This window comes from Lissotriton helveticus, chromosome 6 (assembly GCF_964261635.1).
Source record: "Lissotriton helveticus chromosome 6, aLisHel1.1, whole genome shotgun sequence".
NCBI lineage: Eukaryota > Metazoa > Chordata > Amphibia > Caudata > Salamandridae > Lissotriton > Lissotriton helveticus.
In genome coordinates this window covers 1,477,298,573-1,477,302,777 of record NC_136067.1, presented here as the reverse complement: position 1 = coordinate 1,477,302,777, position 4,205 = coordinate 1,477,298,573, and positions in this window count along the sequence as shown.

Below are 4,205 nucleotides of genomic sequence, written 5' to 3'. Positions count from 1 at the left end.
GGAAGAGATTGGACTCTCTTGCCCAACCCACACCTGGACAGATCTAAAACCTCCACTGACCCACTTCCATATGACGGATTGGCATTGCAGGACATCATATCAGACCATGACTTGGTTCAACCGTGGCACCTGATGCACCCCCTATATGGACTTTTACATCCTGTGTTTGTGGCACTCGATCTCTGATCTATTATTTTCTCATTACAGCATCCTTAGCTCAGCTTCTGACAGCATCTTCCATCTTACCTAATATCACTTCTGAGAATGATCTAATTCTCGACTCAGATCTTGCCATGATTAGGCTACCAGCTCCCCACTGGAGATGAATGTTGGTCACTATACAGTACCAGAGGATTAGGCGATGCTCTGTTCTTATCTACAACTTTACCTGGAGGGAAACACTGACTCAGTATCCTCCACACACATGCTCTGGGCAGTAAGGGAGGCCTGTACACCTTGCAGGCAGAATCTGCCTTTTTCCGCTTGAAACAATGGCATTACGAACGCAGGGAGAAAGCCAGACAGACCAACTACAAAAAGGCAAATCAGACATGGCTACCCCCCACTTTGGAATGATTAGGGATGCCTTCTGATGCACCCACATGACATTCTGAAGGAGTTTACAGCATTTTATGAAAGCCTGTATGTGGCTTGGGCGCACCGGACACACAGCATGTAACACCTTCCTAAACCGGATTACACTTCTTAGGCTCCTACCGGAACATTGGGAGACTTTGGGTGGGGTATCACTTGCACAGAGATTGTGCAGGTGAGTGAATGGAAGCCCACTCTTAAATCTACAGGGGTATATGGGCTGCGGATTGTAGTTTATAAGATAACAAAGCCATCACCACCCCTGTCTTGGAAAAATTATACAGGTTGATTTCAGACCTCCAAAAGTACTTTTCGTAATTCCACTGGCCGAGAATCTCCCTCATACCAAACCCAGGAAGAGATCCACTTTCTTGTGCCAACTACAGGCAAAAATCTTTGATCAATGTGAACATAAAAATCATTGCAAAAGTACTAGGTCATCGCATCAAGAGATTTATCCACTGTCTTATCTATTCCTCACAGACAGGGTTAATTCCAGAGAAGTCCTTTATTAGCCTCCTTCTGACTCCTTTCGCACTTGCTTTGACAAGCCAAGGATGACTCTGATGAGAAACTATTGATCTCTTTGGACGCAGAGAAGACATTTGACCCCATGGAATGGGCTTACTTGTTTCATGTCATGGAGCTGATGGGTCTAGCCAGCACCTTCTTTGATAAGGTCTGATGGATATCTACCTCTCCCATGGCTTCTGGCTCTTGTGGTGGCTTTGAGGGTTCATCATGGTACAACTGCCACCTGCTATCTGCTATCAGACATCAAGATTAAGATGCAGTGAATAAGAAGCAAGGACCGGCCATGTCCCTCCTTTACTGAGCGGACCCAGTCTCACATTTTCAATAGTATGGGGGAGGGCACCTTTAAACCAATTTATGTGTTCTTGGTAAGTTAAGGGAATTTTTATGTCCACATATGGAAAGTATTCCTCTGGTGTTTCATCTTAAATGTAAGTGTGAAACAATTGTGTGCATACATCTGCAGCCGGGAACTTAACCCAAGATTAGAATACCTCGGTTCTGAATGTTTTGTGTGCCTTGACCATGTAGGCAATGTCCCCACCTGTTGCTGGGAGGCTCTAATGTAATAATTTAATTGCAAATGCATGTCTTCAATTATCTGTAATATTTAGAGCAAATACTTCTTCTCCACTGGTTCCTCCATTTACAGACATTGTGTGAAGACAGAAGATTTTTTTTGTAAATTAATTTATGTAGATAGGATTTACACAATGAGGAAAAATGTATCCTACAAGCATGATTAACCTACAGTGAATACATAGGGTATACCTACTCAGCTGAGGCAGATTTCTCTTACCACCACGGATGTCTCTGGTTTGGAGGTGAGTAGGGGTCTCTGAGAAAAGCAAAACTAAACTACTTAGATAGACCGTTAATTAGGTATCCATCCAATGTTGGCGACGCCATGGTGTGTTGTTCTTACTAATCTGTAGGACCGGCATGTTTGTTGGACAACATAAACGTTAGGTAGGGTGCCTAGATGGATTTTGGGCACCCCTGCAGGAAATGTTGGCCTAGAGACTATATAGCTGACAGTGCCACATTTTTGACAACCACTGAACATGACAGCCCTGACCCCTCAGGAATTGTGGAAACAGATTAGACCCTTTCACTCAGTCACTCATGGTTACTTGTGCTCAGAGAAATATACCAGGAATAAACACTGGAACGTTTTCAATATATTTATTGAACCAACATTATTCTTGTATAAAATGCATGTGCTGCAATAATCAGTAAACAGAAGCAGATGAAAGTGATTACAAGCACCAAGAGTGCAAATAGTGGATATAGCTCTACCATAGTGCTAAAACAGTGTAGATATGCAGGCATATAAACAATGCAGTAATCAGGCATACTCCTACTATGTGAACCCTACTCAAAGTATACTTAGAGTGTGTGTAGGTGTGAAGCCATTAATCTCCCCAAGGGATGATGCAACCCCATTACAGTGGCAGAGAATGTAGGAGCTTGTCTTGTGCAACAACGGGACACCCCCTCACGGAGAAGTCAGACCGCTGTGGTGAAGTCTCAGAATGCAGGTACCCTCGGTATCAGCTGAAGTGCCTCCTCTACTAATCTTTTGGGATGCTCTTTATTTATAATAGAAAGCAGCCTTGTGATGTGGGTATGGATTAGTAATGTCATGGATATGTAGAGAACCTGTTGCTCCATGTAGGAAGATAGAACAACATTTGCTAGATATATAAACAAAGACGTTTCAGCGAAACAAATGCAATATTGTCGTGCATGCAAACATGTGCAAAAGTTCACAGCTGGAATGTTATTGTGAAAGGTAGGACAATGTAAGAAATGAGCCGCTTCGCTCATGGGCCTAACAATGGGCATATAACAATTGCATATTGATGTTCTGGGTTTATGACTACTTGGGTGGTTTGCTTTCTCCTATACTATTTATTTTATTTATTTGATTCTCACTTGGGCAAGCTCCAAGATGGCCACCGAGCGGTAGCCGATCCACGGAGGGCCGCTGTGCCGAAACGAAAACAGCGGTCCCCGGGAGATTAGTCACCCCACCAAAATTGCAACAGGCAGGGAAAATCAGGGACATCCCACCGCAAGCCCCGAAGTGCAGCCAGTCGACCCGGAGAGGGTACACGAGCTCATTAACCCACCCGGCCCGTGAACAAGATGGTGACTAGATGCCATTGAAGCGCGGATCACAGCGAAACGGGAAGTCGACACATGGAGAAGCTGGGCACATCCCATGAGCGACTGTACCGGTGAGTGCACCCACTGCAGTGGGGGGGCCGGGGGTGAAGGAATCTGTTTGGCAGAGGACGTTCACCCGCCCAGCCCTACAGTATACGGATCCCCCCCCTCATCTCACTCCACCGGCCTGCAGCAATGAAGCAAAGCCCCTCAAACCACACTGAGCACCATGGGCTGGCCCACCGAGAGTTGCACCAGCAGGGCAGGGGGGTGGTTGAAACCCTTTGGAAGCTGGCTATTCACAGTAGAATAGGCTGCAGGAAGTGCCCAAGCCTACCTGATCCTTAGATGGCATCCGGGCAGAATTAATCAAGCCGAGCAGGGCGATGAGGCCATAACTCGAGGAGAGAGACTCCAGTTTAAGGTCAGCAGGAAAGCTGAGTAACGATGGGCGATGCCCATGCTGCACAGATGTCATGAGTGCAACAGCACCTGGAGTGGACGCTGATCAGACCTCACACATTTCCCCCACCTCCCACACCCATCTGCCTCACCCACCAGGACAGGAAGGAGATCAAGAGGTGGTGCTCGGACGAAGACCAAAGAGACCAGGCAGCAATAATAGCGGCCTCTGTGTTGAAGATCACTCCAACCTTGGGCATCCACAGACTTTTGAATCGGCTGACATACTAACTAATCAGCAAGATGGCCGACAGGTGAGGTGCTCCGGTCGGAACTCCCTGGCTAGGGATTGCCTTTTTGGCTCTAATCCCCTGGAATCTACCCCCTCCTTGAACCTTTATACACACCTGGGGTTCTATGGACTGCAGTCCTTTTATTCTCCAATTCCCTCGATTGAATTTGAAATCAGCCTCAGCAACTTCTGAGGAGTTCCGTGAATATTC